Source organism: Thalassophryne amazonica, chromosome 14 (assembly GCF_902500255.1).
Source record: "Thalassophryne amazonica chromosome 14, fThaAma1.1, whole genome shotgun sequence".
NCBI classification, from domain to species: Eukaryota; Metazoa; Chordata; class Actinopteri; order Batrachoidiformes; family Batrachoididae; genus Thalassophryne; species Thalassophryne amazonica.
Genome location: NC_047116.1, coordinates 47,391,499 through 47,418,090, shown reverse-complemented (window position 1 = coordinate 47,418,090; position 26,592 = coordinate 47,391,499). Strand labels below are relative to the sequence as shown.

Below are 26,592 nucleotides of genomic sequence, written 5' to 3'. Positions count from 1 at the left end.
GCCAAGAATCATGCAGACCACCGGTGTGCCCCGGCCCCTGCGTACCAGCCTGGGCAGCAGGTTTGGCTTTCCACAAAGGACATTCCCCTGCAAGTGGAATCCCAAAAGTTGAAGGACAGATACATCGGACCTTTCCCCATCCTCAAGGGCAGCTTCAGCTTCACTGCGGATCCACCCGGTTTTCCATGTGTCCCACATCAAACCTCACCACGTGTCACCCCTCTGTACCCCCGGACCGGCGCCGCCTCCTGCCCGGATCATCGACGGGGAGCCGGCTTGGACCGTGCGCCGGCTCCTGGACGTCCGTCGGAAGGGCCGGGGGTTCCAGTATTTGGTGGACTGGGAGGGGTATGGACCCGAAGAACGCTCCTGGGTGAAGAGGAGCTTCATCCTGGACCCGGCCCTCCTGGCCGACTTCTACCGGCGGCACCCGGACAAGCCTGGTCGGGCGCCAGGAGGCGCCCGTTGAGGGGGGGGTCCTGTTGTGTGGGCCGCTGAAGAGGAGGTACTGCTGGCCCACCACCACAAGATGGCGCCCTGCTTGAAGTGCGGGCTTCAAGCACGAGAGGGCGTCGGCTTTGCTGGAGGTGACAGCTGTCAACAATCAACACAAGCTGTCACCCATCATCACCACTACAAAGACCGGACTGCAACTCCACCTCCTCGCCGAGAAATCAACTACCATTCAGGTAATTTCTCTGCTGCCTGACACTGTGTGTGTTTAACCTGAACTTCTATTTGCAGCCGTTTTCCTGGAGTGTTTCCTTATCTGGAGGATTGGCGTTTGGTGTGACAGCGATGGCTTCGCCTCACACCCCAACTCAGATAAGTGGTTGACCAGGAGCTGCACGAGTGTGTGTGATTGGAGGTGGAGGTTTTCCCTCCTTTACTTAAGACAGACTGTGGATTACTGAGTGTGCGAACTCACACTCATCTGGACTGTCTCTGTTCTCTGCCAGCATTACCGGGTTTGACTGCTGAAGACAGCGGCCACCTGGGGCGCAGGGCTTGGTGGCTCCGGTGTTCTTCAGCTCCGTTGGTGGTGGAAGCTGTGTGGGGATCCAGCTCTTCTCTCTCCAGGCGTCTTCTATCGTCGAGCCTGCCCACACGTCACCTGGTGTATGATTGACAGTCACCATATTGTTATTGTCTGTACGTTGTTGTGCGATTCACAACATTAAATTGTTACTTTTTGGCTTATCCATTGTCCGTTCATTAACGCCCCCTGTTGTGGGTCCGTGTCACGTCACTTTCACAACAGTTATGAGTAATTTTTTCTCTAATAGTTAAAATTTTATTAGCAAAGAAAGTCATGAAGTCATTACTAGTTAAAGTTAAAGGAATACTCGGCTCAATAAAGCTCTGACTCTTTGTCAGCCTGGCTACAGTGCTGAAAAGAAACCTGGGGTTGTTCTTATTTTCTTCAATTAGTGATGAGTAGTAAGATGTCCTAGCTTTACGGAGGGCTTTTTTATAGAGCGACAGACTCTTTTGCCAGGCTAAGTGAAGATCTTCTAAATTAGTGAGACGCCATTTCATCTCCAACTTACGGGTTATCTGCTTTAAGCTGAGAGTTTGTGAGTTATACCATGGAGTCAGGCACTTCTGATTTAAAGCTCTCTTTTTCAGAGGAGCTACAGCATCCAAAGTTGTCTTCAATGAGGATGTAAAACTATTGAAGAGATACTCTATCTCACTTACAGAGTTTAGGTAGCTACTCTGCACTGTGTTGGTATATGGCATTAGAGAACATAAAGAAGGAATCATATCCTTAAACCTAGTTACAGCGCTTTCTGAAAGACTTCTAGTGTAATGAAACTTATTCCCCACTGCTGGGTAGTCCATCAGAGTAAATGTAAATGTTATTAAGAAATGATCAGACAGAAGGGAGTTTTCAGGGAATACTGTTAAGTCTTCAATTTCCATACCATAAGTCAGAACAAGATCTAAGATATGATTAAAGTGGTGGGTGGACTCATTTACATTTTGAGCAAAGCAGAGGGAGTGCTTTAATTAAGGCATGTGAAGATTACACAACAAATCGTTATGTAGTTAACTAGATCAATCTAACTACGCAGATTAAACAGCAAAACACCGCTGTGCTCCAGAACAGGAAGTGATACAATACCGCAGTGAGAGCAAACCACCAGTAGAGGCAAGCCAAAAATCTGCATGGAGTAGACAGTTCTCAAAAACTGAGTTGACTGTGCAAGAAGCAAAAGAGTGAGGAAAGCCACCAAGACACCCAGACAACCCAGAAGTTATAGGCTTACGTGGCTGTGATTGGAGAAATTATGCACAGTGCAAGCTTTGCAATTGTATCACCAGTTATTCATCTTCATGATGAAGGATTTTCTTAAAAAGAATACCTGAAAATTTAGCTACTGTCAGAAGGTACATCTGAGATGCAAGCCTGGATTTGATCTGTTTTGGTGAAAGAAAATCCTTCTCTGCTTTACTCCACTATGAAACTAAGATTAGTGATGCAAAATGCAAAGCTTGCACTGTGCACAATTTCTCCAATCACAGCCACATAAGCCGATAACTTCTCCTGGGTTGTTTGGGTGTCTTGGTGGCATCTGCAGCAGATGGTCAAAGTGATCAGTCATACATGCCGATAACTTCTGGTAATCTTGTTCATATAAAATCCTTAGAAGATTGCCTTGCAGCAGTGAGAAGCTGTATGTATAGAAACTTCCTACTTTTAAACTCTGATAAGACTGAAATGATGGTTCTTGGTCCAGTGAGACATCGGCATCAATTTGACCAGTTAACGCTCAGCCTAGGCTCGTGTGTCATACGTCACACTGACAAAGTGAGGAACCTTAGGGTAATTTTTGATCCTACGTTGTCCTTTGGCCTCCACATTAGAAATATTATGAGGACTGCTTTCTTCCACCTGCGAAATATAGCGAAGATTCATCCCATCCTGTCTATGGCTGATGCTGAGACCCTGATCCATGCATTTATCTCTTCCAGATTGGACTACTGCAATGTTCTGTTCTCTGGTTTACTGCAGTCTAGCATTAGGGCTCTCCAATTGGTTCAAAATGCTGCAGTCAGACTTTTGACACAAAGCAGAAAGTTTAACCACATTACACCCATTTTGGCATCCCTTCACTGGCTTCCTGTCCCAGTGAGATCAGATTTTAAGGTTCTGCTACTAGTCTATAAAATTGTTCACGGACTGGCATCTCCCTACCCATGCAAACCTTACATACTGGCCTGGGCTTTGCGTTCTCAGGGTGCAGGACTACTTTGTGTCCCTAGGGTGAATAAGAAGTCTGCAGGTCACAGAGTTTTCTCTTATCACGCCCCTGTTCTGTGGAATGATCTCCCTGCATCAATAAAACAGTCAGATTCTGTGGAGACTTTCAAGTCCAGACTTAAGACGCACTTATTTTCCCTTTCATATGGCTAGCATAATGGTATAGTTTTGTTTTTCGCTTTTTACTCTTTTAATTCATTTTATTAGGAAACGCAGCGTGCCGCGGCCTCAACTTTACCTAAATTCTGGGTCTTTTAGTGAAGCTTAGGGCTAGTGGCCGGTGATCACCTTAGTATTTCTTCTGTTTTTCTTGTTGTTTTATGCTGGAAAATTATACAGTATTTCTTGTCTTTCTGATGCCCGATTCTGTTTTTTTTTTTCTCTCTGTTTAATGTGCAGCTCCAGCCAGAGATGGGAGTTGTATTTATGTTGGCGACCCTCCTGTCCTGTGCACCAGCAGCATTTCTTGTATATTCGTCTGTGAATTGTTCTGTAATTTATGTTTGTAGTATGGCCCAAGCAGAGGGTCACCCCTTTGAGTCTGGTCTGCTTGAGGTTTCTTCCTCAGAGGGAGTTTTTCCTTACCACTGTTGCTCTGGGGGTTAGCAAGGTTAGACCTTACCTGTGTGAAGCACCTTGATGCAACTCTGTTGTGATTTGGCTCTATATAAATGAAAATAAATTGAAATTGAATTGAAAGTGATTCACAATGATGCCTGACATTCACCAGTTCTCACACTCACACACACATACACATGCACACACACTGATGACAGGCTGGTGCCATGCAAGACGCTCAACTCCAAACCAGGAGTAAATTGGGGATTAAGGACTTTGCCCAAGGGAACTCAGTCTGACAGGGATTTGAGCTGAGTTGTACTCACAAATGTGTTGAAGGAATTTTCATGAAGACTTGTAGATCTGTTTCTGCAGCTTTGGTGACACCCTATAGTGGCTGAGTCAATGTTAATGTGGTCTGTGACAGGGTTCAGGCTGTGATTTGAAAAAAATGTTTAATTACTGTATATCTGTACAACAAATGGTTAAAAAAAGACATAGCCAAAGCAACAGAACCCATTCTATCCATTCTGTAAAATGTAATCCCTGACATACAGTCTATTTAGACCATTTTTGTGACATTGGGTGTGTACATATGGGCTCAACCTTATTTTTCTACTTTAATTTTTCCATTTATTTTGTGACCTGATGATGAAATGCCATATTCTTTGCTGTGTTTAGTGTTCAAAAAAGTTTAAATGCTTAATGAGTTTGTATAAAATAAACATATATTTATATATTGTGTAGGTTAATAGTTTGCAAACCATAAATGTTGGCACTTTTCATCCGTTCAGCATCTCTGTAGTATTTCAACAGATGCCATGGATATCTGTAACTTTCTTGAAATCAGAACATCAGTTTTGGCAGCATATAAGAATGATGCATTGTACAGTGCGACTGTAAGTTATTTTGCAAAACTGACAGCAGTAGTTTGCACTTCCTATATTGCAGTCCAGCTAATTCGATTTGAGCAGTCAACATTTTTAGACACCTTAAATACCAGTTTGTTTTTTTAGCTGCTGTGTACAGAGACAATGAATGCCAACAAAACTTTGAAAACTCAAGTTGTGCACTGATATGTTTGAGGCTCCCCTTTAAGTTGTAAAAATGGAATTTATATTGAATTATGCTGTTCAAAGCATTCCCCACTTTGAGTGCTTTGGAATGTTTTTGATGTTTTGATGCAAAGATGCAAGGGTGAAGAACACAAATATCCTTTAATAGTAACATTCTCCTAAAGTCTTTGAGATATGAATGCCAGGTTACTGAATACAGACAACATTAAATATTTTTTTCAGTCTCCTGAAGCCAGAATTGGGCAAATGTGTGATCTGTGGCTGCTTTGAGTCACAAGTGAGGAGGAGCAATTGAGACCAGCTGTAGTCCCTCATGGAACATGTCAACAAGAGAGTTACAAAAGTCCAACCTGGATGAAATTAGATCATGTATAATGGAATGTAACTTAGAAACAAGCAACGGTAGCTTTAGTGGCCAGCTTAACCATTAACTCTGTGTTTTAGCAACAAGCCTTAATAAATCACACCCAAACAAAATGTGCCTACTTCAACAAGCCCATACATGTTCCATTGTGGCAGCATTCATATATATATATATATATATATATATATATATATATACGAGGTCTAATAGATAATAAACCGACCCTTTTATTTATTTTTTTTAACTATATGGATTTGAATAACGTGCGATTACACCAATCATGCTTGAACCCTTGTGCGCATGCGTGAGTTTTTTCACGGGTGTCGGTGACGTCATTTCTCTGTGGGCAGGCCTTGAGTGAGATGTGGTCCCGCCCTATCGGCTGAATTCCTTTGTTTCACACGCTGCTCGAGACGGCGCGCGTTGCTTTATCAAAATTTTTTCTGGACCTGTGAGGAATATCCGAGTGGACAAATCCGAGAAATTAAGCTGGTTTTCGGTGAAAAGTTTAATGGCTGATGAGAGATTATGGGGTGTTTCTGTCACTGTAAGGACTTCCCACAGTGCGGGATATCGTGCAGCACTTCCAGGCGCTGTCGTCGGCCTGTTTCGACCTGAAAACATCCTAATTTAAGGCTTAATTCACCCAGGACGTCGTGAGAGAACAGAGAAAATTCAGAAGAGGCCGGCATGAGGACTTTATGCAGACATTCCACTGTTTAAGGACATTTTTTAATGAAAGACGTGCGCGCAAATTCGCCGAGTCGTTTCCGTGACGACTCGGAAAATCTGTGTGCGCGGCGACAGGAAAAACACCTCCGTGTTGAAAACCATTTGTAAAATTCAGGCGGCTTTTGATGGCTTTCAACAAGTGAGTAACTGAGAAATTGTTTAACAGCTTGGGCATGTTCCAACTTGCCTGTTAAGGTTTCCAACGGAGGTGTTTTTCCTGTCGCGACCCCCCGGCCCGACATGCGACTCTGCCCGCACGTTCTTTCATTACAAAATGTCCGTTAACATTGGAATGTCCGAATAAACTCCTCATGCCGACTTCTTCTGAAAGTTCTCTGTTCTCTGACGACTTCCTGGATCAACAGCGCCTGAAATGTGGAAGTTTTCAACTTGAAATGGCGAGACGCTGCCGCCTCGAAGAGCAGATCGCTGTCAGGCGCCGTGGGCCGTCCTTACGGCGACACTACCAGACCAAAATCTCTCATCAGCCGTTAAAATTTTTACCGAAAACCAGCTGAATTTATCGAATGGTGTCCACTCAGTTGTGCCTTACAGTTTTGAAAAAACTTTGATCAAACAAAGTAGCAGTCTCTGAGCCATTCCTAAACAATGAAAAAATCGACGAGAGGGTGGGCCACTCAAAGACTGCCCACAGGCGAATGACGTAACCGACAGGCGTGAAAAAACTCTTGCATGCCCACGAGGGTTCAAGCATGTCTGATGTAATCACACGTGATTCAAATCCATATGGTTTTTGAAAAAAATAATAAGGTCGGATACTTTTCTAATAGACCTCCTATATATATATGAGGTCTATTAGAAAAGTATCCGACCTTATTTAAAAAAAAAACATATGGATTTGAATCACGTGTGCTTGCGTGAGCCAACCTTGAACCTTCATGCACATGCGTGATTTTTTTCACGCCTGTCGGTTGCGTCATTCGCCTGTGAGCAGGCTTTGAGTGAGGAGTGGTCCAGCCCTCTCTGCATATTTTCATTGTCAGGGAAATGGCTGAGAGACTGCCGCTTTGCTTGATCAAATTTTTTTTAGAAACTGTGAGGCACATCCATGTGGACACCATTCGAGAAATTCAGGTAGTTTTAAGGGAGACATTAAGGGATGTTACTGTCCCTTTAAGGACGGCCCACAGCAGCTGTGGGGCGCGCCGCGCTCCAGCTACCATCGACAGGCTGAGCGACCATTTCATTTCTAAACGGATCGCTCTGTGGATCCGTGACCATCGTGTGCAATTTCTCTGGTTATCACAAGAGCTGGACATCAACTATTTTCCTGCAGATTTCACTTTTAACAAGAGATTTTGTCATGGAAAGCCGAGCGGAGGCTTCGTGCGTCACGATGGATTCGCTGCTGGACCGACACAAAACCACCTCCGTTTTGGTCTCACAGGGTGGCTTTGAGATGGCGTTCAGACGGCTGTCGGTGGTTTTTCAGTCGAGTGATTATCCAAGAAATTGTGGACGAGCCTGGACATGCCAGAACATGTTCTGTGACGCTTCATCACGGCATTGCTTTGCAAAGCAATGCTTTTGTGTCGGTCCAGCAGCGAATCCATCATGATCCATCATGATCCATCTTTGAAGCCCATAAAATTTTCACCAAAAACCACCTGAATTTCTCGAATGGTGTCCACATGGATGTGCCTCACAGTTTCTAAAAAAATTTGGTCAAGCAAAGTGGCAGTCTCTCAGCCATTTCCCTGACAATGAAAATCCGCCGAGAGGGCTGGACCACTCCTCACTCAAAGCCTGCTCACAGGCGAATGATGCAACCGACAGGCGTAAAAAAAATCACGCATGCACATGAAGGTTCAAGGTTGGCTCACGCAGGCACACGTGATTCAAATCCATATTTTTGTTTTTTTTAAATAAGGTCGGATACTTTTCTAATAGACCTCGTATGTGTGTGTGTGCGAATGAATGAATAGTTTATTCGGACATTATGCATATATTAACGTTCCAGCAATGCCAATATCCAGTCCAATCAGTCCAAATAGGAGTGGGGGGAAGTAAAATTCATGTATTCCCACTCCCCTTTTTTAATCACATTGATCAATCAAACTCAAAGGACACAATCCGAATGTTATCAACAATATACAATCGCAGTCTATTGACATATAAAACACAAAACTCAACTTACTTCATTAGATACATACAGAAGTGTTCAGAATAATAGTAGTGCTATGTGACTAAAAACATTAATCCAGGTTTTGAGTATATTTCTTATTGTTACATGGGAAACAAGGTACCAGTAGATTCAGTAGATTCTCACAAATCCAACAAGACCAAGCATTCATGATATACACACTCTTAAGGCTATGAAATTGGGCTACTACTAAAAAAAAAAGTAGAAAAGAGGGTGTTCACAATAATAGTAGCATCTGTTGTTGGCACTACAAACTCAGAACTATTATGTTCAAACTGCTTTTTTTTTAGCAATCCTGTGAATCACTAAACTAGTATTTAGTTGTATAACCACAGTTTTTCATGATTTCTTCACATCTGCGAGGCATTAATTTTGTTTGTTTGGAACCAAGATTTGCTCGTTTACTAGTGTGCTTGGGGTCATTGTCTTGTTGAAACACCCATTTCAAGGGCATGTCCTCTTCAGCATAAGGCAACATGACCTCTTCAAGTATTTTGACATATCCAAACTGATCCATGATACCTGGTATGCGATATATAGGCCGAACAACATAGTAGGAGAAACATTCCCATATCATGATGCTTGAACCACCATGCTTCACTGTCTTCACTGTGAACTGTGGCTTGAATTCAGAGTTTGGGGGTCGTCTCACAAACTGTCTGTGGCCCTTGGACCAATAAAGAACAATTTTACTCTCATCAGTCCACAAAATATTCCTCCTTTTCTCTTTAGGCCAGTTGATGTGTTCTTTGGCAAATTTTAACCTCTTCTGCAGGTCTTTTATTTAACAGAGGGACTTTGCAGGGGATTCTTGCAAATAAATTAGCTTCACACAGGCATCTTCTAACTGTCACAGCACTTACAGGTAACTCCAGACTGTCTTTGATCATCCTGGAGCTGATCAGTGGGTGAGCCTTTGCCATTCTGGTTATTTTTCTATCCATTTTGATGGTTGTTTTCGTTTTCTTCCACGCGTCTCTGTTTTTTTTGTCCATTTTAAAGCACTGGAGATCATTGTAGATGACCAGCCTATAATTTTTTTTGCACCTGCGTATAAGTTTTCCCCTCTCCAATCAACTTTTTAATCAAACTATGCTGTTCTTCTGAACAATGTCTTGAACGTCCCATTTTCCTCAGTCTTTCAAAGAGAAAAGCATGTTCAACAGGTGCTGGCTTCATCGTTAAATAGGGGACACCTGATTCACACCTGTTTGTTCCACAAAATTGACAAACTCACTGACTGAATGCCAAACTACTATTATTGTGAACACCCCCTTTTCTACTTTTTTTTTTACTAATAGCCCAATTTCATAGCCTTAAGAGTGTGCATATCATGAATGCTTGGTCTTGTTGGATTTGTGAAAATCTACTGAATCTACTGGTACCTTGTTTCCCATGTAACAATAAGAAATATACTCAAAACCTGGATTAATCTTTATAGTCACATAGCACTGCTATTATTCTGAACACTACTGTATACAGAGAACACCATTTCTTTATACAGATATTTGAACCGGTAAATATTTGGACATCGTTTGAGTTTCTCAGATTATTACATTTTTTGGGGCCACAAGCGCCAGCAATTTTAAAATGATACAAGCCCCTTAAATTATATATTCCTTCCCTCTCTGTAAAAAAAAAAGATTGAATTCTAAAGGGCAGTTGCTTATTTTTCACTTTGTACATAAATTGAACAGTCTTGAACAAAATCATATCAAAGGGTTTTAATATTTTAGATTTAATGAACAATGGGTTGGTGTGGACTTGATATCCTGCATTGTGGATTGACTTAATGCGCTTTTTTGAAGAATGAGTAATGGTTGCAAAATAGTTTTATAGTTGTTGACCCAGGCTTCAGCACAGTAAGTCAGGTAGGGTTCAACCAATGCGCAATACAGGGTATGTAGTGCTTTACGATGAAGAACATGCTTTGCCTTATTTAATTCTTCAGTACTTTTCTATACTTTCATCTGCATATGTTGAATATGAGCTTTCCAATTAATTCTTTCATCAATAATGACGCCTAACAACGTATTCTCTTCTTGTTCTATGTTTACCCCTTGAATACTCAACTGAATTTGTATGTCATTTTTATAATTTCCAAATAATATTATTTTAGTTTTAGACAAATTTAATGATAATTTGTTAATATCAATCCATTTCTTTAACTTTGTCATTTCAGTTGCTAAATCAGATAATAATTGTTGGATTTTCTCCTGAACAAAACAGGTTTGTGTCATCTGCAAAGAGAACTGCTTTAAACACATCCGAAACCTTACATAACACGTTGTATAAAATAAATAATTTTGGACCCAACACAGAACCCTGGAGAAGCCCACAAATGATGTCCCGATATGTTGAACAGTAGTCCCTGAGTTTGACAAATTTCTTTGAAGTAACTTTTAATCCGGTTCAGAGCCACCCCTCTTATCCCATGCAGTTCCATCTTCTGAAATAAAATGTGATCAATTGTGTCAAAAGCCTTTCTTAGGTCAATAAATAAACCTATTACTATTTCCCTTTGGTCCACATCTTTATTGATCTCTTCTATTGAATCAAGCAATGCCAGTGCACTGGACATTTTCACTCTAAAACCATATAGACTTTCATCAAGCAAGTTGTGTTGTTCTATAAATTTATCCATCCAATCTGCGATTAAAAGCTTCTCCAATATCTTTGAAAATTGTAACAATAGAGACACAGACCTGTAAAATGATGTTTGCTACCAGATTTAAATAAAGGTATCACTTTTGCCACTTTCATACCATTTGGAGCAATTCCAGTTTGAAATGATTTATTAAAATTATATGATAATGGTTTTGCGATTTCAGTAATTATTTGCTTTACTAAGAACATATGTACATTGTTATGATCAGTTGACTTTTTACTTTTTACTACATCAATAATTTCCCTTTCATCTGCTGGCCAAGAAACATTGTGTGTGGATTTCTGATGAAAAATTGATGATTTTCCCATGGGCTGTGTGGAATTTCTGCTGCCAGATCTGGCCCAACATTAGCAAAAAAAATTATTGAAGCTATTCACTACTTGGTTCATGTTATATTCATCTTTGCTGTTACAAGTAAAGTATGTTGGGTAGTTATTTGATTTGGGTTTATTTGCTATAATACTATTGAGTATTTTCCATGTTTCCTTTATGTTGTTTTTATTATCGTTTAGTATTTGTTCAAAGCATGAATTTTTTACAGTTCCGCATAATAGTTGTTAATTTTTTTTTATAGTCCTTATATTTAATCTCTGCCCTTTCTTGATTTACTTTTATTGGATGCTCTGTCTAGCATATTTTTCTTCTTACAAGCCTTTTGAAGACCTTTTGTTATCCATGGGTTAGCTTTATATTTATTATTTTTATTTACTGTATAATTGGGACAATTTTTGTTGTATATATTGAGAAATATTGTTTTAAAATTCAGAATATGCTAAATTTGCATCTTGCTTCTCGTAGATGGGATTACAATCCTTTAAAAGTAAATCATTTTTTAAGGCAGGGATAGCTTCTTCAGATTGCAGGCGCTTGCAATATTGTATTTTCTCCGTACATTTTTTTTTAAATTTAGATCAATTACTATAAAAACATTGGTAAATGATCACTAATATCATTGATTAATAAGCCACTTGTTTTGGTATCAATATCATTTGTAAGTATATTATCAATGAGAGTAGCTGAATGTGGTTATTCTTGAAGGCCTAGTAATTTTTGGATATAAATTTAAACTGTACATAGTATTAATTAAATCCTCTGTCACTTTATGTTGATACGGGTTTATATATATATATATATATATATATATATATATATATATATATATATATATATATATATATATATATATATATATATATATAAACACACACACACACACACACATACATACATACATACATACATACATACATACAGTAGTATGTAAAAGTTTGGGCACCCCTGATTATTTGCATGCTTTTCTTCATAAATCATTGGTTGTTTGGATCAGCAATTTCAGTTAAATATATCATATAGCAGACAAACACAATTGTATTTGAGAAAAGTGAAATGAAGTTTACAGGATTTACAGAAAGTGTGCAGTAATTCTTTAAACAAAATTAGACAGGTGCATAAATTTGGGCACCCCAACAGAAAAAAAAAAAAAAAAAATACATCAGTATTTAGTAGCTCCTCCTTTTGCAGAAATAACAGCCTCTAAATGCTTCCTTATAGCTTCCAATGAGAGTCTGGATTCTGGCTGAAGGTATTTTGGAACATTCTTCTTTAGAAAACATCTCAGGTTTGTTGGTTTCTGAGCATGGACAGCCCGCTTAAAATCACACCACAGATTTTCAATAATATTCAGGTTTGGGGACTGAGATGGCCATTACAGAACATTGTACTTGTTCCTCTGCATAAATGCCTTAGTAGATTTTGAGCAGTGTTTAAGGTCATTGTCTTGCTAAAACATCCAGCCCCGGCGCAACTTCAACTTTGTCACTGATTCTTGAACATTGTTCTCAAGAATCTGCTGATATTGACTGGAATCCATGTGACCCTCAACTTTAACAAGATTCCCAGTACCTGCACTGGCCACACAGCCCCACAGCATGATGGGATCACCTCCAAATTTTACAGTAGGTAGCAAGTGTTTTTCTTGGAATGCTGTGTTCTTTTTCTGCCATGCATACCGCCCCTTGTTATGTCCAAATAACTCAATTTAGTTTCATCAGTCCACAGCACCTTATTCCAAAATGAAGCTGGCTTGTCCAAATGTGCTTTAGCATACCTCAAGTGACTCTGTTTGTGATGTGTACACAGAAAAGGCTTCCTCTGCATTATTCTCTCATCCAGCATCTTCCGTGTGCAAAGTGTGCTGTGTTGTTGAATGATGCACAGAGACACTATCTGCAGCAAGATCATATTGTAGGTCTTTGGAGCAGGTCTGTATATAATTATTGCACACTTTCTGTAAATACAAGAAACTTCATTTCACTTCTTAAATATCAATGTGTTCGTCTGCTATATGATATATTTAACTGAAATTTCTGATCCAGAAATCACACAAAGATATGAGACTAACCACTTCTAGTAGTAGCAGCATGTAAGTAAAAACAAAAAGTGGAGGTCTACATTTGATCCCTGTGAAACCCCACAGCAGAGAAGAACAGCAGAAGAAACATTTTTACTATGCTGACAAAAAAAGAAGCCCCTGTTGCTGGGATACAGTAAGAACCACAGTGACTACGTTTACATGCAGCCAATAACCCTTTCATAACCGGAATATTAGCCATAACCCGGTTGCACAGGGCCATGTAAACACCTGCAAAAACCTGAATATGCTTATATTCTTATAATCAAGCACCGGTGGAAGATGTGTGTCGCTGTTTAGATGGGGATATTCCAAATGATACCAATGACCGTGTAGACAGGAGTAACTCTGTTTGCTTAAGCATATAAACGGGTTATGATTCAGAAACCGGAATATTGACCTTATCCCAAATATTAACGGCATGTAAACGTAGCCTGTGACTCTCAAATCGTTAAGAACATTTAAAAAATGTGCATTCCTCAGAATTTGACATGTACAAGTATCTCATTCATTAAGTTTACAGCACTGTTTCAATTCTATTTTTCTTGTATAACTACACTGAAAGCCATCTCAGCACTTATTTTTTTTTTATATTTCTTACATATTTAGTATAACCTTAGTCCCTATCCCTGCTGTGATTTCCATCATAATATGACTCATACAGACATTGGAAAATTGACAATTCATGACCATAAACTGTTCAAATGTCACACTGTTAATTTTGATGGGGTCAGTTACTGCCCTCTACTGGTTATGTGAAGGCCCCATAGACCAGCCCTTACTGAATGTTTGAGGTATCCAGGTGATTAAACGAACTGGATTAGATTCAGCTTCAGTGAAAAAAGAGACAAGGACCAAAAACCTTTGAGTCAACTTTTTTTAAACTAATCTTGTTACAACTATTATTGTATTACATTTCTCTAGTATATTTATTATATGGTTGCAACCTTACATTATAAATTTACTGTGAAGAAATACACATTTAGGTGTAACAATTACAGTATCTTTACTTAAAGATAATCCAAGTTTCACTTTTCCTCACTGAAGTTGACTCTGGACACCTCAAACAACCAGTAAGGACTGCTCTATGCCAAGGACATCAGACAACCAGCAGAGGGCAGTGAATGGCCACATCAAAATTGTCATTATTGAGGACATTCTTGAAAGATGGACCCGGCACCACGAGGGGGCGTTTGGGGGCGACCCCCCCCTCATGTCATCAACCTTGCCCCCTCTGATGTGAGAGTTATCAAAAATAAAAAAGAAAAAGAAATACTGGAAAATATAGCACCTCGCAGTTTCACTGATTTTTTTAGTCCAATTTTGCATGCTTTTTTTTTTTTTTTACAGCGCATTGTGCTCTGCGTCCTCATCAAGCAGGCCGGTGTTCTGTCGAGATAACGGGACACCTGTTGTGGCACCACGAAGGGAGAGTACGCGCATTGTGTTCTGCGTGTCTGTTTATAAGAATCTTCTCTCTCAGAAGAAAAAAGAGCGCCAACAACTACCCATAACTGTGTTCTTCACTCGGAAAAAGACACCTGCAGCGAGGTGAGAGTGGAAAAAGGCGCGACAGTGGTGCGGCACCAGGATGAAGAGGCGCGATCAGAGGAACTGTGAAATACTGGACAGTCTCTATTAATAATTTATGTGTCCAACCTCGTAGGTTGATCGTTAAAATTAAATTCGTTAGTTCTAAAAGCCATCATAATTACTTACAGGAAAACGTTCTATTTTTATTTCTCAAACAAATGTTTGGGCTTGAAAACAGGTTGGTCTTATTTTTCTACTAAGATTTGAACTTTGAGAGTGTTTACACACGAGAGAAAAGTGAGAAAATGTTAATGCCTGTTTGAGAAAAGTGTATAAAGTGTGTAGTGAGGGGTTTTACAGCCTTAAAACGTCTAATAATTGTAAAAAATAACGCTGACTACTTCGCGGATTTCGCCTATTGCGGGCTATTTTTAGAACGTAACTCTCGCGATAAACGAGGGACCACTGTATATCTACATGAAAGGTTTATCTTTGACCTGTTGTGTGACTGTCATGCCCAATTGCGCTGTGTTTGCCCTTGTGATGGAGGGCTGTATGTGGGGTTAATCTACTGTCTCGTGTCGTTTCTCAGATCAGTTGTTGGTTTGGTTTTGTGGTATGCAGGATATCACTTGACCGAGGGTCTATACGTTCAAATAATAATTAAAAAATACTGTCATCACTCTTTACGCTTACTCAGTCAGTCTCTTACAACGGTGTAGCCTAAATACACGAGCTTTCTAGGAGCACACCCAATTCATTACGCACGCTCAGAAGCAGGTACCCTCCGGTGCGCACTTTTTTTTGGGGGGGGGGGGGTGACCCTGCCCCTTGTGATAAACTCATCGCCCCCTTAATATTTTTTTTCTGGCGCCGGGCCTGTTGAAAGACCCTGCCATGAAAATAGATTTTCTGCCCTTATTTATCTGTTGTTATTTGAAAAAGTAGCAGTCACAGATTAGATACTTTCAATGCCCTCTGTAATTAAGTTCCTGCCTCACAATGTCATCAACTGTCAAGATGTGTAGTTCCAGTAAGACTTACTTCTAGCCACCAGATCTGGAATAATTCATGCAATCAGATTACAGTTAAATTAACAACCCTTTCAAAGTGTGGTATCTATGATGTTGTATCTGAAACTTGTCCTACATTGTGAATCATGCAAGAATTCTGTCTCAGGGTGAACCAACCTTTGATCTGTAAATATTGCTTTGCAGGAATCACGTTGTTGTCTCTTTTCTGTAAATAATGTCCTCATGGGAACAAATGTAAAATACATAGAGTTTGTGTCTCATACATTTGAGAGAAGGTGTTTTTTTTTTCTGTTATACTTAGGCCTAAACTTGAAGTTGCACACCTCTATTTGATTGCATTTTATCTTGAAAGCTCTGAAGCTACTGAGTTTTTAAATGGTGGTTGAATGTCAATGCAAACCATTTTCTAAAAATGAGGGACCTCATTATTAATGGCAGTTTGACTCAAGGTGTTTTAAGATTGCAGAGTCTGTTCTACTTGAATAATTCATTAACGATACAAAACAGTGGCCAAAAGTCAAAGTGCCCACCATTCAGGATTATTATTGTATTTGGAGAGCACTTTACAAATAGCTATACCAAAGTACTTCAAAACTTCCATAATTAAAGTAAAGAGAACAAATGTGAGAAAAGCTCACAACACAAATACAAATATCTTAATCCAAATATTGTTTAAAACAAATTGAAACAACTGAAATTTTGGCTAGCTTGAACAAACTTTTCCATATGAATTACCGAGATGAGTTAATACAATTGTGGGCAGGTTTACAAACACCTTACCCATAAATTTGAAAACTCAGTTTTCATCTTCTGCACATATTTGATATTCAATAAAACAAACAAACAAACAAACAAAAAAACAAATCTGTGAAACCAGTTATTAGAAATACTTTATTTCCATATTTAAAATAATTGTTACAACATACATTTATTTCAGTTTATCTTCACTAGATCAGATTTTCAATGGGTCAGCAGTTTCGGTACAAGATGTATGGCTGTTAAAAGCATAGACGATTCCGTAGAACCAATTGCAATAGGTTTTAAATAACTAAGTGGGATAAATTTGTATTAAATTTGAGAGCCCTAAAAACATTCTCTTGCATCCTGGTCAACAACTTCCACAGTAAATGAGTATGGGCTAGCAATTTCTTTTACTCAGGAATATGAAGTACTTGGAAACAGCAACATTAAAAACATATACCCACCACTGACTGATCATTTTAGCTTAACAATTGTGTGGACAGTAATGCTGTCCCTGGGTACCTGATGTGATTTTTTTTTCTTTTTTTTTTTTTTTACATAAGCAATTTTATTTATGGTAACACAATGCCTGCAAACCATATACTGAACATTTTGATAGAAACAGATGGATGCAAAGCACACAACCCAGGGAGCCTCCTCTCAGGGTTTACATCAGGGGAAAACAACTGAGGTATGGTTATGATTTGAGATCATTTTTAAGGACTGATCTGCACACAAGGTTTGTACACACAAGATAAAATTAAACCCTGTTCTTGACCTTCAGATCTCAGCCATGTCTGTGATCTGACTTTTCACCGCCTAACACCGCCATGTGAGCAGGACAGACCACCCACCTTAATCAAAGGTGTTGTTATGTTTGAAACTCTTTTATGTTACCAATGTGATGTCTGATGTTTGTGCAGTTCAGGTACATGGAAAAAAGTGTTATGTTCAACCACAGCCCATTATAAAGGTGTAAATATGAAAGAGTATGTGTATGAAAGCAGATTAGTTGTTCGAACAATTTTAACAATGTATTTATCCATGAGAAAGTTTGCTCATATTGAATTCTCACCAAGAAATTTATGTCAAGTGTTTCTAATTTGACAACACACAGCAAAAGATTATCTGCATTTTATACTTTTGGACCTATCCCGCTGAGCATCTCGGTCATATTGTATAAATTCTCAGCAAGCGAACATGGGTAAATAGATGTCTTAAATGGCATTTTAAAGTTTTAAGATGAAAAAAACAAAACAAAACTGTATTTTTAGTGGAGAAAGTGTTCCTGGAGTTGTTGGAGTTCATCAACATGAGCTTGATTAATGGTCAGCTGTATTAAGCCATGGGCCAGCATGGTCCGTGTGCCCCCCACCCCCACACACACACACACAACCCTATAAATTTGGGATCATTGAAACACTTAGGATGTCTAGACTCCAAAAATAACTGGTAACAGTAAAAAATACTAGGACTTACTATGACATATGATCACTTTTATTGACCTACCCTAACCAAGTGAACATGTCCAATTATGACATCTGATATGTTTTTCCACACAACATAAAGCGTTACCAAATCATCATCTTTTAAGCAAATTGGACATATAGGACATCAAATGAAAGCTGTATTTATATAGATTCAACTACATTTGAATTATGTGCACAGCTTTCTTGTTCAGATCAGAATTAAGATTAAGATGGTTGGATAAAAGATTGTGTAGATGTAATAGCCCGGGTGGTATCCATCCAAGCTCCAAATCACATGTGCACTGTGGTCAATGAAGTGATGCAAGGCACAAGCACATGTTCCCAGAAATGACCTGACCTGACCTGACCCCTTTGGTGTTGCAAGTAATTTCCTAATTTATGCACTCATGTAAAACAAAGAAATTTGAGGAACACTGACTGCTAACGAAGCATTGAAAAGTGCAGCAGCCAGAACACATCCCTGATCAGTGATGGGCACAGATAACCAAAAAATGTACTTCAATAACAGATAATCAAATAACTGAAAAGTTATCTTCGATAAAGATAAAACAAAGCAACACACTTGTGTCAATGTTGTGTCACAATCCTGACACCGTCAAACCCTTAAGGAATCGTATTTTACAAACATTGTTACTTTTAAGTCCTGTCACTTTAGTATTCTGCTCATTGCATCAAGCCATGGCATTCCGGGTTACACTGTGTTCCAGGTGGTTAACCAAATACACAAAAAGGGCAACAAAAGTGTAATAGTGACAACAGGTGTTATTAACAAGATAACAGTGGTGAGCAGGGGCTCTTGGACCTGACCACAAAGAGAAAAGTATGTCTGATGGACCGTCAAGAAAAAATTGTCCATGTGAAATTTGTAACCTTTGCACCAGGATACCACTGTCCAGTTGTCCACACAGTGCTTCAGATTGCTGTAGGCACTACAGAGGACAAGAACAAAAGACAAAGTCAAGGGGCAGCAAATGAACATGACAATTTCAGTAAGTCACCATTAATTCTGTATTTGATTGTTAATTTCTATCTGAGGTATAATGACAGACCAATGATGGCATATTGACAGAAAGTGGCTTATTTTGAACTGGTTTGTTTATGGCAGTGGTTCTCAATCTTTTTACAGTGAGTACTACCTTTGAAAAGATTTGGTTTTCCAATTACCACCATTACAACTTGAATTAAAATAATTCAATTAAACTTAATTTATTTATACTAGCATGTTGCCCATGGGACTCTATGGGCTCTAGACTGGGTAGTGTTTATGAAATAGGTAGCTGACATTTTTGTGGTAAAGGTGGTAATAAATTAACCAAACTTGTAAAATGACTTGGAATGACATGTGAGTCCAGAATGTTTTTTAGAACTGTAGACCTCAACAATTTTTAGAAGAACTCATCCTTTTTATTTCTTGGTAATTATGTAATTTTTATGTTAATTTACTGTCTTAATGTATTTCTAATAATAATAATGTAATTGTTATCATATACACTATTATTATTTATTTGTACTTCTATTTTGTCATTTGATTTTTAAATGTACCACAATGGAAATAAGTGTTTTCACTTTCTTGTATGATCCATGTATTTTTTAACGTATTTACAATTATATTATGTACTTTCATTGAACTTAAAATCCCTCACACTTTTAATATAAAGATGACAGAGTCCAGAAAGTAGCTAACAGCGCGCACACACACACACTGCTGTAAGCAGGTGGTTTTAATTTGACAAAGACAGTGGCTGAAGACATGTTGTTTCAGCTGCTCCCGGTTTTTGTTCGGGGTCACCACAGCGGATACAGCCTGATCTGCATTGGGAATTGTCACAAGTTTTACGCCGGATGCCCTTCCTGATACAACTCCAGTTTTATCTGGAAAAACACACACAGCTGCTGGTGTTCCAAAGAGATCTCCCATCTATGTACTAACCAGATCCTGCTCTGCTCAGCTTCTGAGATCTGATAGGATCAGACTGACACAGAGCAGACCAGCTGCACAATGGCTGAAGACATAAAAACCACAAAACATTTCACTCATGGTTCCAACATGAAACTTAAGTCACTCATGATAATTGCCATATGAGACTTATGTAAAATGATAAAACAAGTTGAACTACAAAAACACAATAAATCAGTAACACTAACAACACTGTGAAACTAACATAAACCACAATAACATTCAAAACCTCACAACCTCAGACTCCCATGGTGCATTGCAGCACAGCATCCATTGATTATTGGTTATCTAAAATTGCTAATTTCTCCAAAAATATTTGTCCTGTCACATTTTTGTTTTTGCAGCATTCATCCTTGACCCAAAATACATAAGCATGCTAAAATGGCAAATGTCAGCTTTCCCCGGTTTTTGCGAGATCTAAGCCAAACACACGAACGCACACATGCACACACACAGACTTGGTTATTATAATATAGATGGCACCAAATGACAAGGCCCAGCTCAAAATAGTAGAAAGAAGTATGAATTACTATGACGTAGATCAATTTAAACCAAAGTTGATGGCTTAACATGTTTTTGCATTCGTCATGGACCACCTGTGACAACTAGGACTGTGTCTGGCAGTAAAGAACTGATTTCTTTCACATACACAGCATCGGCCCATCACCTTAATGTAAATAATCTGACACTAGATCTACAGACTATTTTGCAAAGAAGTTCAGCGGAAATTTGTTTTCATGTTTACTTTTCTGAAAGAGACAGGGTTATTTAACAGAATGTGAATCTGGTCAGAAGGTGTTTCTTGTTCCACACTCCAGTCCAGTGGTGGCAGTAATGCACCAGTGAATTAATTGCCAAGTGCCATTAAACAGAAAGAAGAAGATAAATTAATTCATGCGCACCTGCATATCAACAGTGACATCCTTTGTACATGTAACATAACAGGTCTACACGCATGTGGGAGATTTCTGTCAATTTATAACTGCTCTCCATCATGTTTGTCTGTTAAAGCAGAAACTGATCAGTATCTGAAGTGTGTATTAGCCGAGTGAATGGGAGCCCATGTGGTTTGCAGTGGTGCACTTAAAAACAAATGGGTGATTCTTTAACTACGGGCACTATTGGCCTTGTAAATGTAATTTCCACCACACCATTGCCTTACAATATAAAGCGCCTTGGGGCAACTGTTTGTTGTGATTTGGCTCTATATATATGTGCTCTGATGTCACTGTTTATCTCCATAGAAATACCCAAACAATCTTTTATACAAACTGTTTAAAGGGACATTACAGTGTTGTGGTGGAAATTACGGCAATAGTGTGGGACAACTACATTTAAAAAAAAAAATCACAACAGTTGTATGACATTGAATACCCCAATTATGTTTTGATTATTTTACTGATATTTTATTCAGAGATATTTTAAAACATTAGAAAAAATGTTTCTTTACCATTCATTTTTATCATTGAAGATCAAAAGTCTGGGTGTGGGACAAGCACAAAACGGCAATATTTGCATATAATGATGCTGAAAAAAAGGTGAAAAAGTCATCATAGACTACTAGAACAAATGTCTTAACACACTTTCATTGTAAAGATAACTATAAAAGTGTGAAATTTCCCCTTTTTTCTGTTTTTCATACAATATGATCAAAGGACATAATAAGTGCCCGTAGTCTAAGAATCACCCAAATATGTTTTTGTGTCTTTTTTTTTAAAGGTGTTTAAACATAATAGTTTAAACATAATTTCAGTACTTCGGGAAATGTGGTTAATGTGTGTGGTTGTGTGTGGTGGGGGTGGGAGTCTATATTTAATTATCTTTATATAAAAAAAAAAATCTCAGTGACTATGGATTTAGGGTAAATATGACACACAGATGTGTATGATCAACTGGTTTGTGGAGCTCCCAAAGGTACTGTAATATCTCCTTTCCTTTTCACCCTCTATACATCATATTCCAACATTGCCATTGTGGGATATGTGGAAGATGGACAGAAGGGTGAGTCCAGGATTCTGGTAGACCATTGCCTTCTGTGCTGCAGAAAAAAAAACACCTCCTAAATGACAGACAACGGAGATTGGGGTGGAGATCATGACACCATCATCTTGTCAAGTGCACGTCATGGGCCTGATGTGGTGATCAGGTTTTGCAGATAGCTCTGTATCCAAGTGGAAAATAAGCACAGATGTCCTCAAGATGGGTATTAGTTGGTTCTGTTACCTCAGGAGGTTCTGGTCCATGGTACTGGTAGATCTGTGGTTGGAGGATCATTTTGTATATTGTGGTGTGCTGAGGTCCATCAAAGCCAAGCATGCCAACAAACTAAAAATAATTAAAATTAAAATAATTAAAAAGTTTGAGTCTTTGGTTAGGTTCAAGCTTGCCTCACTGTGTCAGGGAGTACAACAAGACGTCATTCCTCCCAACTGCCATCAGACTTTATAACTCCTCCACCTCTTCTTTTTTTTTCTTTCAGCTGCTCCCGTTAGAGGTCAGCACAGCAGGCCAACAGTTTCCATATGAACTGGACAAATACTTGAATCACTCCTCGGCACATTTACATACATCTGTTTGCATTTTGCTCTTGGCACATTGAACAATTGCAGCACCTGGTTATCAGTATTTTTTATACGTTCAGTTTTTTCCATCGTTCCATCTGTCACAGTACATTATTTTTAGAACCCAAACGATATATTGGTTGGCTGATAATATCAGCTAATATGAGCCTTTCAAACATATCATTGATGGTAGAGGGGGACTATAAATGTCTTTTTTGGAGGAAAAGCACCTGGTAATGAGTTTAAATTAATCTTTATTGTACAAAAAGACAATATCTGAACATTATTTTTCTCTGTGATTCTGCTTCTTGCGGCTACTGGAATTTTACAAAATACTGTGATTATGCTCAAAATTGTTATTTGGAGAGAACATTCAGCATCCATCTTTATATGTCTGGCACACGTAAGGCTATTCGCATTCAGCCATTACATCTAATGTGAGGGAAGTTGCTCCTTGGCAAAACAAAAATCTGCCAGTGCCCCTGTAGATTTTTTTTTTAATTTCTATTTATTTTCATTCATATAGTGCCAAATCACAACAGAATTGCCTCAAGGCGCTTCACACAAGTAAAGTCTAACCTTACTAACCCACAGAGCAGCAGTGGTAAGGAAAAACTCCCCCTGAGGAAGAAACCTCAAGCAGACCAGACTCAGGGGGGTGACCCTCTGCTTGGGCCATGCTACAGACACAAATTACAGAACAATTCACAAAACAAATATACAAGAAATGCTGTTGGTGCACAGGACAGGAGGGTTTTCAGCACAAATACCACACCCATCTCTGGATGGAGCTGCACCCATTCATCGTCCACTGCTCCCTCTCCTTCTCCTCTGGGACACTGAGTGCTGCCTGGTTCCGCCTCGTTGGCCAGAACCTTCTCTGTCCACGACGCTCCAGCATTTTCATCTCCAGCAAAGTCACACTTGGTGACCATGCCTCTGTCCACTTTAGTCAAGGTGAAGATAAAAGGGCCATTTCCCCGAGTAGATCTGTCCTTGGTTTTTCCTGTTAGGGCTTTTCTGGTGCTCTTGCTCTCCATCGTACTCATAAAATCAACTTGAAAGATGTCCAAAAAGGAATGAAATGAAATACATCTTAAAAAATTAAAAGATAAAGAGTAAATATTTCAGGTTGAATAATCTAAGTGACTGCTTTGTTTGGTCTGTCAGTGTGAGTTATGCTGGAAAACACGTATGATGTGTGATCTACCTGGAGTAAAAAAAATACAGTATCTTGTTTATGGCTTTGACAAAATGTTCTACCCCCGTCACACTAGAGGCCTAAAGTCAAGGCGCAATCGAAAACCTCTGACAGCAGTCTGACTGCATTCCACTCGGGCACAGTCATACAGCTAGACAGAATGTAGTGCACATGTTCTCTACTTTCGAGGTGCATTTGAGGTGGAAATATCGAAATGGACTCTAACTGCATTCTGACTGTTCTAAATATTCTCATGGCATCTAAACAGCATTTGGAACAGTCTGATCATGCTCGAGAGACATTCGCCATGGTTAGGCACATCTAATCCTGCTGACATGTCCCGTACTGTACCCCCAATGCATCCCGTTCGGGGTGCACAAAGGAAATATTGTAATGTGCAAAGTCTGTAGCACGCATTCATTTTGTGAAGTAGACGTGAACATTGCACAATCATACTGAAAACACTGTGTGTCGCTGTGAGTCCATGCATCTCAGAGCCATAGGGCAGTGGCACACCTGGACAGGGCGTTACATCTATAATAATCATATTGTCAGAGATATATTGTCAGTCCATCTCACGGATTAGATAATGTATCTGTAATACAACCCCTGGCAAAAATTATGGAATCACCGGCCTCTGAGGATGTTCATTCAGTTGTTTAATTTTGTAGAAAAAAAAGCAGATCACAGACATGACACAAAACTAAAGTCATTTCAAATGGCAACTTTCTGGCTTTAAGAAACACTATAAGAAATCAAGAAAAAAGATTGTGGCAGTCAGTAACGGTTACTTTTTTAGACCAAGCAGAGGAAAAAAAAATATGGAATCACTCAATTCTGAGGAAAAAATTATGGAATCACCCTGTAAATTTTCATCCTCAAAACTAACACCTGCATCAAATCAGATCTGCTCGTTGACATTGACCCTGTGCCATGACATTGACCCTACGTGTCCTTTTGCAAGGAATGTTTTCGCAGTTTTTGCTCTATGGCAAGATGCATTATCATCTTGAAAAATGATTTCATCATCCCCAAACATCCTTTCAATTGTCCAAAATATCAACGTAAAATTGTGCATTTATTGATGATGTAATGACAGCCATCTCCCCAGTGCCTTTACCTGACATGCAGCCCCATATCATCAATGACTGTGGAAATTTACATGTTCTCTTCAGGCAGTCATCTTTATAAATCTCATTGGAACGGCACCAAACAAAAGTTCCAGCATCATCACCTTGCCCAATGCAGATTCGAGATTCATCACTGAATATGACTTTCATCCAGTCATCCACAGTCCACGATTGCTTTTCCTTAGCCCATTGTAGCCTTGTTTTTTTTTTTCTGTTTAGGTGTTAATGATGGCTTTCGTTTAGCTTTTCTGTATGTAAATCCCATTTCCATTAGGCGGTTTCTTACAGTTCGGTCACAGACGTTGACTCCAGTTTCCTCCCATTCGTTCCTTATTTGTTTTGTTGTGCATTTTTCGATTTTTGAGACATATTGCTTTAAGTTTTCTGTCTTGACGCTTTGATGTCTTCTTTGGTCTACCAGTATGTTTGCCTTTAACAACCTTCTCAGGTTGTTTGTATTTGGTCCAGAGTTTAGACACAGCTGACTGTGAACAACCAACATCTTTTGCAACATTGCATGATGATTTACTCTCTTTTAAGAGTTTGATAATCCTCTCCTTTGTTTCAATTGACATATCTCGTGTTGGAGCCATGATTCATGTCAGTCCACTTGGTGCAACAGCTCTCCAAGGTGTGTTCACTCCTTTTTAGATGCAGACTAACAAGCAGATCTGATATGATGCAGGTGTTAGTTTTAGGGATGAAAATTTACAGGGTGATTCCATAATTTTTTCCTCAGAATTGAGTGATTCCATATTTTTTTCCTCTGCTTGGTCTAAAAAAAGTAACCGTTACTGACTGCCACAATCTTTTTTCTTGATTTCTTATAGTGTTTCTTAAAGCCAGAAAGTTGCCATTTGAAATGACTTTAGTTTTGTGTCATGTCTGTGATCTGCTTTTTTTCTACAAAATTAAACATCTGAATGAACATCCTCCGAGGCCGGTGATTCCATAATTTTTGCCAGGGGTTGTATTATGGAGAATATTATGGAGGTGCATGACCATCTGAATGGCCTGTCACAGCTGTACACATCATATGACAGTTCAACCTGGTCTCATGGCAAGTTGTGATTCAGTAGCACGAAATATACATTAATCTATTGGTTTGTGAAATTGTGACGAAAAGCGCCTCATCTTTGTCACGGCAACATGAATTCATTCTAATTCATTCCGTGACAGCTGCACGAAATTAAAAGTGAATCAAGGGGTCGGGGTGGATAAGGTTAGGGTTGGGGGTAGGAGTAGGGTTAGTAATAGTGAGTTTAAAAAACCCTGTCAAGAAAATTTGATCACATGAGCATGAAAAAAAATGGGAGACTGGGCTGGCATGTAATCACAGATCCATTGACAGTCCACTGCATGTGTCAGAGACTGGGCTGGACAGTTACAATATCTAACTCATTTAAAGGAATGACTTTGTAACTGTTTTACCAAGCCATTGCAGTATGAATAGAATAAATAGTCACCTTTGGAATGGCTCCAAATGTGGATCCAACCACTCGGCACATGCTGGACAGGCTGCAGCCTGTGATAAAATCCATGTGGCCCTCGGATTGATGTCAGATGGAGACAACAGTCGAGTACCTAGGGCGAATGTGCCATCCAGTACGACAAATATTCCATATGACACACAGTGCCTATGATCACTGTATAATGTCCAGAATGAGCATGTAATCACAGATCCACTGTCAGTCCACCTCATGCG

General features: G+C 39.2%; 1 long non-coding RNA gene across 1 annotated transcript; it reads left to right on the top strand.

The window, feature by feature from the left end:
- Positions 1–13,575: 13,575 nt before the first annotated feature.
- LOC117524905 lies at positions 13,576–20,008 on the top strand. Its single transcript, XR_004564900.1, has 3 exons — positions 13,576–14,027; positions 14,962–14,967; positions 19,996–20,008. It is a non-coding gene; the product is annotated as an uncharacterized LOC117524905 (long non-coding RNA).
- The last annotated feature ends 6,584 nt before the right edge of the window (positions 20,009–26,592 follow it).